Source organism: Arachis hypogaea, chromosome 13, assembly GCF_003086295.3.
Source record: "Arachis hypogaea cultivar Tifrunner chromosome 13, arahy.Tifrunner.gnm2.J5K5, whole genome shotgun sequence".
Taxonomy (NCBI): domain Eukaryota; kingdom Viridiplantae; phylum Streptophyta; class Magnoliopsida; order Fabales; family Fabaceae; genus Arachis; species Arachis hypogaea.
The window spans coordinates 111,949,158-111,960,744 of record NC_092048.1 but is presented as its reverse complement, the minus strand read 5'-3'; positions in this window follow the sequence as shown (position 1 = coordinate 111,960,744).

Below are 11,587 nucleotides of genomic sequence, written 5' to 3'. Positions count from 1 at the left end.
ATCTCCTTGTTTAAAGCCTTGGATGTCCAGCCTTAGCTGTGTCATCCTTTTTGGAGGGAAATACTGATTCCGGAATTTTTCTGTCAGCTGTTTCCATGTTCTTATGCTGGCCTTAGGTTGGTTATTTAACCACCTCTTAGCTTGATCTTTTACAGCAAATGGAAACAGTAATAGTCTGTAGACATCCTGATCTATTTCCTTATCATGTACTGTGTCAGCAATTTGTAAAAATTGTGCCAGAAACTCTGTAGGTTCTTCCTGTGGAAGACGGGAATACTGGCAACTTTGCTGCACCATGATAATGAGCTGAGGATTCAACTCAAAGCTACTAACTCCAATGGAGGGTATGCAGATGCTACTCCCATATGAAGCAGTAGAGGGGTTAGAATATGACCCCAAAGTCCTCCTGGACTGTCCATCTCCACTTATGTCCATGATGGATCTATGGATATAACTTGGACTGATTTATCTTTTTATTTATTTTATTTTATAAGAAGTGAATACTTAATTAAAATAAAATAACTAAAAAGAAATTAATTTTTTTTTCGTAAAAAAAATTAAAAATAATTAGTTAATAAAAATGAAATTTTTGAAAAAGAGGGGAGATATTTTCGAAAATTAGAGAGAGAGAGAGAGTTAGTTAGGTAGTTTTGAAAAAGTTAAGAAACAAACAAAAAGTTGGTTAGTTAGTTGAAACAAATTTTGAAAAGATAGGAAGTTAGGAAGTTAGAAAAGATATTTTGAAAAGATATTTTTGAATTTAGTGAGGAGAGAGAAAAACAATAAGATAGTACAAGATTTAAAATTTTTAGATCTAATGCTCCTTGTTTTGAAAATTTTGGAGGGAAAACACCAAGGAACACCAAACTTAAAAATTTTAAGATCAAGACACAAGGAAACTCAAGAAAACTTTGAAGACTCACAAGAACACAAGAACATGAAGGAAGAACACCAAACTTAAAATTTTTAGAAAACCAAACCAAAATTTTCGAAAATCAAAGGGGAATCAACAAGAAAACACCAAACTTAAAGTTTGGCACAAGATTTAATAGAAAAAAAAAATATTTTTGAAAAAGAAGGTTTTGAAAAGAGTATAAAAGATTCTAACCCAATTACCAAGAACACAGATTAACGCTCTAGCCAAATGAGTTATGGGACCTTAGGATGAAATGTTAAGAAAGATTATTTTTGAAAACACCAAACTTAAAGTTTGGCACAGGATTTAATAGAAAAATTATTTTTGAAAAAGGTTTTTTTTTTTAAAAAAATATGATAGCCAATTATCATGAACATAAACACCACGTTCTAAATAACTGAGCTATAAGTTTAAAGTATTTTAACAAGGGATCAATAATAAAAGACTCTAAACCAAAAAAGAAAGATTTTTCCTAATCTAAGCAACAAAATAATCCGTCAGTTGTTCAAACACGAACAATCCCCGGCAACGGCGCCAAAAACTTGGTGCACGAAATTGTAATGTTAATGTTCACATTACTCTCTTACAACTTCGCACAACTAACCAGCAAGTGCACTGGGTCGTCCAAGTAATACCTTACGTGAGTAAGGGTCGAATCCCACAGAGATTGTTGGTTTGAAGCAATCTATGGTTATCTTGTAAATCTTAGTCAGGAAGTCAATTATGTTTATCAGTGGAATTGTGAATAACCAGTAGAGCATAAATTAAAAGTTACTTGTTGTGCAGTAATGGAGAATATGTTGGAGTTTTGGAGATGCTTTGTCTTTTGAATCTCTGCTTTCCTCTGTCTTCTTGTTCACGCACGCACGTCCCCCTATGGCAAGCTGTGTGTTGGTGGATCACCGTTGTCAATGGCTACCTTCCATCCTTCCAGTGAAAACTACGCTCACGCGCTCTGTCACAGCACGGCTAATCACCGGTTGGTTCTCAATCCGGTTGGAATAGGATTTACTATCCTTTTGCATCTGTCACTAACGCCCAGCCTTCAAGAGTTTGAAGCTCGTCACAGTCATTCAATCCTTGAATCCTACTCGGAATACCACAGACAAGGTTTAGACTTTCCGGATTCTCATGAATGCCGCCATCAGTTCTAGCTTATACCACGGAGATTCTGATTAAAGAGTCTAAGAGATACTCATTCAATCGGATATAGAACGGAGGTGGTTGTCAGGCACGCGTTCATGGTTTGAGGAAGGTGATGAATGTCACAGATCATCACCTCCATCACAGTTAAGCGCGAATGAACATCTTAGATAGGAACAAGCGTGTTTGAATGGAAAACATAAATACTTGCATTAATTCATTGAGACGCAGCAGAGCTCCTCACCCCCAACAATGGGGTTTAGAGACTCATGCCGTCAGAGAATACAAAGTTAGATCTGAAATGTTATGAGATACAAAATAAGTCTCTAAAAGTCGTTTAAATACTAAACCAGTAGCCTAGGGTTACAAAATATGAGTGGACTATGATGGATGATGCAGAGATCCACTTCTGGGGCCCACTTGGTGTGCTGGGGCCCACTTGGTGTGTGCTGGGGCTGAGACTTTAAGCAATTCACGTGCAGAGGCCATTTGTGGAGTTGAACGCCAGTTTTTGTGCCAGTTTGGGCGTTCAACTCCAGTTTTTGATCCTTTTCTGGCGCTGGACGCCAGAATTGGGCAGAGGATTGGCGTTGAATGCCAGTTTACGTCGTCTATTCTTGTGCAAAGTATGGACTATTATATATTGCTGGAAAGCCCTGGATGTCTACTTTCCAACGCAATTAGAAGCACGCCATTTCGAGTTCTGTAGCTCCAGAAAATCCACTTTGAGTGCAGGGAGGTCAGAATCCAACAGCATCAGCAGTCCTTTTTCAGCCTGAATCAGATTTTTGCTCAGCTCCTTCAATTTCAGCCAGAAAAATACCTGAAATTACAGAAAAACACACAACTCATAGTAAAGTCCAGAAATATAAATTTTTCCTAAAAACTACTGGAAATAAACTAAAAACTAACTAAAACATACTCAAAACTATATGAAATTATCCCCAAAAAGCGTATAAAATATCCGCTCATCACACCACAACAACAACAACCACCAAGCCAACCAAAATCATCACAACTAAAACCAAAACAACTACACCAAATACCAAGCACCATACCATTGACAACAATCCAACCAATCCTCTTCATCTTTCACCAATCAATTTGATGAGCTTAGAACCGCTATGGAGAAATGGGACGAGAGCTACAAGGCTCAATTCGATACCATGGGAGCTCAATTGGCCTATCTTACTAACATGATTTCGAAGATGTCCATGTCCATCTCCAACAACACCAACCAACCCTCAAGCTCTTCTAGCCTTCCTTCCCAACCCCAACCAAACCCTAAGGGCGGTCTCAACGCCATTACTCTACGGTCGGAGACTACATTGGAGGAGATACCTCCTAGGGTAATGGAAGACACTCATGAGGAAGAAGTGGTTGTTGAAACTCCACATGAAGAGGAGGAGGTAGACAAAAGGCATGATGAAGAAGGAGTAAGCCTTAAGGAACCCAAGAGGAAAGCTATAGTGGATGAGTCTATTCCTATCCCATTCCCTTCCTTGGTGAAGAAAGCAAAGAAGACGCCGGAATTCGATTTAAACATGCTTCAAGTGTTCAAGAAAGTTGAGGTAACCATATCGCTTCTTGATGCTATCCAACAAATTCTGAAGTATGCAAAATTTCTGAAAGACTTGTGCACACACAAGGATAGGATAGGAGAGTTGGAGACATTATCCTTGGGTAGTTCAATTTCTTCCTTGATGGAACCTATTCCAAAGAAATGTGGTAACCCTGGACCTTGTTTGGTGTCTTGTTGTATTGGTGGGCACACTTTTCATGACTGTATGTATGATCTAGGAGCTTGCGTAAGCATCATGCCACTTTCTATCTTTGTGCGATTGAACTTAGCTCCATTAAAGAAGTCGGCGGCGAAGTTTGCCTTAGCCGATAAGAGTGTGATCACTGTGATGGGAATAGTAGAAGATGTACTTGTGGCAATCAAGGACTTGGTCTTTCTGGTTGACTTTTACATCCTTGAAATGCCCCCAACAGAAAATAGAAGCTCATCCTCCGTTCTACTTGGTAGACCCTTTCTCAAGACCTCTAAATTCAAGTTAGATGCCTTCACTGGCACATATTCCTTTGAAGTTGGAGACAAGACTATCAAGTTCAATTTGGAAGAAGCCATGAAGTATCCTCCCGAAGAGCATTCCGTTTTCCGATGTGATGTAATCGATGAAGTGGTAGCGAAAGTGCAAGAAGAAGACCACAACAAGTTATGCTACCCTATTGTTGAAGAGACGGATGACCAAGAGGGTGAACATGAGAAAGTTATTGAGAATGAACTCCGTGAGCTTGATGAAAAGGAACCTCAGCTTGAGGTAAAGAGTGAACTAAAGCCTCTTCCATCTCATTTGAAGTATGCTTTCTTAGAGGATAACCAAAAGTTTCCAGTCATTATTGCTAGTGAGCTTTCTAGTGAAGAAGAAAAAAAGCTTCTAGATGTCCTAAGAAGGTACAAGAAGGGAATTGGTTGGAGCCTAGCTGATATTGTGGGGATTGACCCTTGCAAGTGCATGCATCGTATGTTTCTCCAAGAAGTAGCTAGGCCGGTTAGGCAACCACAAAGGAGGCTCAACCCGACCATCCTTGATGTGGTAAAGAAGGAGGTCACTAGGCCACTTGATGCGGGTATCATATACCCAATTTCTGACAGTGAATGGGTGAGCCCGGTCCAGGTTGTTCCCAAGAAATCGGGCATCACTGCAGTTAAAAAGGATGATGGTGAAGTGGTCACCAAGAGAGTACAAAATGCGTGGCGAGTGTGCATCGATTATAGGAGGTTGAACACCGCTACAAGAAAGGACCACTACCCTTTGCCCTTTATCGATCAGATGTTGGACCGTTTGGTGGGTAAATCCCATTATTGCTTTCTTGATGGATTCACTGGTTACTTCCAGATTCACATTGCTCCTGAAGATCAGGAAAAGACCACATTCACTTGCCCTTTTGGCACCTTTGCCTATAAAAGGATGCCATTTGGACTATGTAATGCACCTGCTACTTTTCAGCGGTGTATGACCAGTGTTTTTTCCGATCTAATAAAGAATTGTCTGGAAGTCTTTATGGATGACTTCAGTGTTTATGAAACTTCATTTGATTGTTTCTTAGAGAACTTGGCCAAGGTCCTAGCTAGATGTGTTGACACTAACCTTGTCTTAAACTTTGAAAAATGCCACTTTATGGTAAGGCAAGGTATAGTGTTAGGACATGTGGTATCTAGTGAAGGCATTTCTGTAGACCCGGCCAAGGTCGATGTTATCACCACTTTACCTCACCCCTCATCTGTGAGGGAGGTCTGCTCGTTTTTGGGACATGCAGGATTTTACAGGCGCTTTATCAAAGATTTCAGCAAAATTGCTTTGCCATTGTCGCGCCTACTCCAAAAAGATGTGGACTTTGAGTTTGACAGTGCATGTGTGAAAGCGTTTCAAGAGTTAAGGAGAGTTCTCACCACGGCACCGATTGTGCGAGGCCCCAACTGGACGTTGCCATTCGAGATAATGTGCGATGCGTCAAACCATGCTGTAGGTGCCGCGCTTGAACAGCACGATGGTAAACTCCCTTATGTCATTGCTTACTCTTCTAAAACACTGGATGCAGCACAATCTAACTATACCACTACGGAAAAGGAACTCCTAGCTATTGTTCATGCTTTAGATAAATTCAGATCTTATCTGCTAGAATCCAAGATAGTGGTATACACAGATCATGCAGCTTTAAAGTACTTACTGACAAAGAATGAGTCAAAGCCTGACTCATACGTTAGATCTTGCTTTTGCAAGAATTCGACATTGAGATTAGGGACCGGAGTGGGTCTCAAAACTTGGTTGTGGATCATTTAAGCCGCCTTGAGAATTTGAAATTTGACCCATTTCCGATCAATGACTCATTCCTATTGGATAGTTTGCATGCTGTGTCGGATAGCTTCCCTTGGTTTGCCCCAATGGCGAACTACTTGGTTGCGAAAATATTCCCTCCCAACTTTTTTAAAAACCAAAGGGACAAGTTGAGGAGTGATTCCAAATACTACATTTAGGATGACCCTCACTTGTGGAAGAGGGGAGTAGACCAAGTAATTCGAAGATGTATGCCATAATATGAAATTCAACCCATTCTTGAAGCTTGCCATTCATCTAAATGTAGTGGCCACTTTGGCCCACAAAGGACAGCTAAAAAGGTGTTGGATTGTGGATTCTGGTGACCAACCTTATTCAAGGATGCTAACCGTTTCTGTGTGTCTTGCCATCAGTGTCAGAAGTCGAGAAACACGTTCCAAAGGGATGAGATGCCTCAGCAACCTATGTTGTTCTGTGAGATATTTGATGTATGGGGCATTGACTTTATGGGACCGTTTTCCAACTCAAATGGGTATCTATATATTCTGTTAGCGGTTGACTACGTGTCAAAGTGGGTAGAAGTAATACCTACCCACCTTGACGACGCCAATACCGTCGTTTCTTTTATTAGAAATCACATTGTATGCCGTTATGGGTCACCACGAGCAATCGTGAGCGACCAAGGATCCCACTTATGTAACAGAAAAGTAGAGGCACTACTCAAGTGCTATGGGGTGTTGTATAAGGTTGCCACTGCTTATCATCCGCAAACCAATGGACAAGCAAAAGTGTCCAACCGGGAGATCAAGAGAATCTTGGAGAAAGTAGTGAATCCACAAAGGAAGGATTGGAGTCTCCGGTTAGGAGATGCACTGTGGGCGTATTGGACGGCCTACAAGACTCAGTTGGGGATGAGTCCCTTCCGGATCGTCTATGGTAAGGCATGCCACCTTCCGGTGGAAATCGAGCATAAAGCCTATTGGGCGGTGAAGCAGTGCAATATGGATCCAACCAAGGCGGAAGTGGTCAGGAAATTACAGCTAGAGGAGCTCGAGTGTTTGAGGAGCGAAGCGTATGAGAATGCCCGGATTTACAAGGAAAAGACTAAGGCATTTCATGATCATCACATCCGGCAGAAGGATTTTCAAGAAGGTGATGAGGTTTTCCTCTACAACTCGAGGCTTAGATTCATGCCTGGCAAGCTCCGTTCTAGATGGGAAGGACCCTTCAAGGTGAAAGAGATAAAGCCCTATGGAGTAGTGGAACTGTTTGATCCTAAAAGTGAAGCAACTTTCAAGGTGAATGGACATAGAGTGAAGAAGTACCATGGCTACAAGCTCCCAAAAGAGCTAGAGGTGTTCCTGCTAACGGATGCACCTAGAGGAGAAGAAGCTTAAACGACTGAGCGTCCAACTTAAGGACGTTAAAGAAAAGTGCTTGGTAGGAGGCACCCCACCGTGGTAAGATCTTCCTTGTGTATACCATCTTGTTTTAGCTTTGGATTCTTGTGAATTTTGTGACTTCTTGATGTTGTTGATTGCATAGGATTGCTAGTTTTGTTGATCTTGTTAGGTAGATAAGATGTTCATATAGTTTTCATCATTTTGGTATGGATGAATTATTGGAGTTAGAGAAAATGCTTTGTCTTGAATGGTGCATGAATTTATGAGTGTTTTCATGACTCCTAGCTTGAACACCTGCTAAAGATGTGTTAGAATAGCTTTTCCCTATGTTGTAAAAAAAAAAGAGCAAGGAAAACAGGCATCCACGCGAGCGCATTGTGCGCGCGCGCGTCGGTGGTGCATTTCTTACTCTTGGGCCAAAAACCCGAGACTCATGCCCACTTTGTGCCCATTTCGCGCTAGGCACCCACGCGCCAGCGTACGTGCTGCCTGCGCACCCCTTGCAATTTGACCATCTACACGCAAGCGCACTGTGCGCGCGCCCCGATGGCGCTACATGGACTCCCTGGTACAAAAACCAGAGAGTTGTGCCATACTTGTGCCCAATCTGTGCCCGCACCAATGTGTCCGCACACTCCGCGCGTCCGTCCCGGTCACCAGTTCCCTCAGGCACGCGTCCGTGCACTGTGTGTGTTCGTGCCTGTGTTGCATGCCTACTCTGTGCACTGTGCGTGTCCGCCCGAGACTTAGGCCAACTTTTTGCCAATCCTGTGCCAGGGGCCCAGCTGTATTCACGCGTACGCGCCAATGACACGTATGCGTCCCTCGATTTACCTTCACCGACGCGCAAGTGCGCCGTGCACGTGCGCGCCGGTCACGCGAATCAGTTTTAAAGCTGCGCGCCCTGCTTCTACCCCTCTCCCACCTTCTTTCTTATTTCTTTCTTCTCCCTTCTCCATCACCTCTCTCTTCTCTTCTTTCTTCTTCCATACTTCACCACCGTCTCCGGTTACTTACCGGCGACCACCACCACTTTTGGTGGCCCTACACCTCTTCCCTCCTTCTCATTTTCCCTAGGTGAGAACTTCACTTTGTTCTTTTACATTTCTCAAGGTTCTACCTTTTCCATATCTCATCTATTACTTTCTTTGCATAATGTCTTCTTCTAGTTAGATTTTTCTTGTTGATTTACTTATTTTCTCTTTTATTTACATGATTACACTACTTGCTTTTTGTTTGTTTACTTTTCCTTTTTTTCTTGTTTTTCCATGAATGTTGAATTTGAGTTTTAATTTGCTTTAATAGATCTTCTTGTTGTTTCACATTGTCTTTGTCATGTAAGCGATGTTGTGTGATGATTGATACTTCATTTTGGGATTCAAATTGGTTGAGTATATCATAATTGCTCATTGCTTGATAATTGCACACCAAGTGTTCGAGGAAATGAACATATGCCATTTGGGTTTATTTTAATGATGTATCTTTAATTTGGTGCTTCCCCCTCACTCACTTGTTGTCTTCTAAATGCATTGAGTCCACTTTGTTTATTGCTTGCTAATTAGATACTCATTGAACATGACTTGCTCCTTGTTATGAATGCTTGAGATTATTCTTCTCATGCCGTATTGCATGCTTTACTTTCTCTTGCATCCCATGCCAAGTGTTGTGACCCATGTCTCTATGTTTACTTTGTCGCAATATTTCTTTCGGGCACTATCTTTCACTTGTATGTTCTTGTTGAGATGATTCTTTGGGTTTAATGCTTTCCTTTTTCCCTTCCTTTTTCAGGATGGCCACCAAGAAAGGCAAGGAGAAAGCTTCAAGGAAACCGGCTGCAAAAAGGGCACCCCAAAAGTCAAACTCTAAGGCGCACTCTTCATTAGGAGCCAAACCCCTATCTAAGAAGGCGAAGGCACCCGCTCCTATTGCTGAGAACGAGAAGAGCAAACCGGCAAAGGATTCTTCAAAGTTCCCCAACCGCTTCTGTGAACTTGTCCCCGCCATGGTTGAGAGGAATTATCATGCTGAGCATCTACTCGCTCCGCCGGACAAGGTTGCTCCTTGTATTCTACCCCGCATTGAACGGCGAGGATGGGAGTTTCTTCTGAGAAAACCATGAGAGGTTAACCTCTCATAGGTGGTAGAATTCTACACTAACTACCATCTTTCCTCTCTTCAATCGGTATACGTGCGCCGAAAGCAAGTCTCAGTTTCAGAAGAGGCTATTCAGCATGTGCTTAATGTCTTACCAGTACCAAGTGACATGGATGGCTACTAAGAGGTCTTACGTCAGCATGAAAAGTTTGGATTTGATTGGGACTCGATCCTCCAAGTCATTGCTGAACCAGAGACATTTTGGACCCATGGTCAATTCAGGATAAGGCCCAAGTGCATTGGCGCTCGCTTCCTCACTATAGAAGCTAGAGCTTGGGCCCAGATCCTTTCCCACTATGTGCTGCCTAGCACTCATAAGTCGTCCTTCACGGCGGATCTCGCTTTGCTTGTTTGGTGTATTCTCACGGAGAGACCGGTGAATATTCCACTTCTTGTCAAGCAAGCGATGGGACAAGTCCACGCCTGGGACAATTTACCATTTCTAGCATTGGTATCCGATTTAGTTGCTGCTGCGGGTGTTCCTTGGGAAGATATGGATACAAAGGCTATAATTTCGGCTAAGGGCGATGTGGTCCCAAGTGGAAAATACTTACATCTTCCCATGAACAACCCAAGCCTTGACATATCCCTTCCATCGACTATTCCTTCCACCTCATCATCACCACCACCGCAAAGATCCACCTATCAAAGGATATAAGATCTACACTGGAAGATTGATAGATATAAGCAGCGCAACCAGCGCCAATACACTTACATCAAGAAGCTTCTGCGGTGTGTTACCCCTAGCATGGAGGAACCCGAAATATCCACATCCACCTCAAACCCAAGTGTTGGGAGCTCTGATGGAGGGGATAGTGAAGGTTCCGGTCCCGACCGTCCTTTGCGCATTGTTGGTAGCACGAAGGACCGTGCTAAATTCTAAGTGTGGAAGGTGTTCCGAGGGTTACCTGAAACTGGAGGTCGATCTTGGAGATCTTCGGTACAGGTCAGAGACGGCGTGTCCGGCTGGCTGGTGGTGGCCGGAGCTGTTGTGTCCGACTCGTTGGACTTACTGCACTGCTGATCCTTGGCCACCGGAGGGTGGGGGTACCTGCAAGAGACTCCGATGCTTAAGTTAGCACGGGTATTAAGCAGGTTTTATGTAGAATCAGAGTATGAGTTATACCTGGGTGCTCCAGTGTATTTATAGTGGTTGTAGAGTGACCTTTCTAGATAAGATAAGTTAGTTATCTTATCTTATCTTTATCTTTGAGTTGAGGTCAGCTTATCTTCAAGGGAACCTCCCTTATCTCTATAGGCTTGGACGGCCTGTGGATTGGGGTCGTGTTCCTCTATTTGGGCCCTTTATTGGGCTTTCCTGTCGATTTGGCCGACCTCTTCGAGAAGAGGTCGAATAGCCTGACCCAAAGAGTTCGGTCGCTTTGTCGCCAATCATCCCGGGTCGGGTAACTCGACCTAGGGTATGAACAGTACCCCTGCTTGAGCTCGGTCTTTTTGTTGAGGTCGAGTCTTTGACTTCGGTCCTTCTCTGACGAAGCCGAACTCAAGTATTTTGTCGATTTCTTCCTTTTGTAGAATCTTTTGAATGTAGAACGTTTTCTCTAAAAGCGCGCGCTTTTGTATTAGCGCTTTGTCCTGGGGAACGTGCGAGGGTTTAATACCCTAATTAATTAGTATTAATTGCCCCGTTTTTCCTTTGGCTCTTTATTTTGATTTTTGAAAACTCAGAAACGGTTTCTCTTCTTTGCTCTTTCGTAACTTCTTCACCATTTTCCTCCGTTTTTCTCGTTCTCTATTTTTCGCCTACGTTTTTTCTTTTCCTGCGTTGCGGCGTCGCCTTGCGATTCTCGGGAAAACTTTCATTTTTACATCTCCTTCTTTCCTTTGAAGCTCTTCTCTTCTCCAGGTGAGTTCCATTTGTACTTTCTTTCTCTTTCACTGCTTTGGCTTTTTGTGATTAAGTTGCGATTTTGCTTTGAGGGAAGTTTGGATCTTTCTGCTTTTACTGTGCCTGGCTACTGTCGTAATACGTGCTCTGAAGTTTCTTCATCCTTTTGTATGAATCTTTTCGCCTTTCCTATTGCTTTAATGTGCCTAGGGCTTCTGCATGTTATTTTCTCGTTTGTGCTTTTGATGATAATTTGTTTGATTATGGAAAAAAGGCTGTG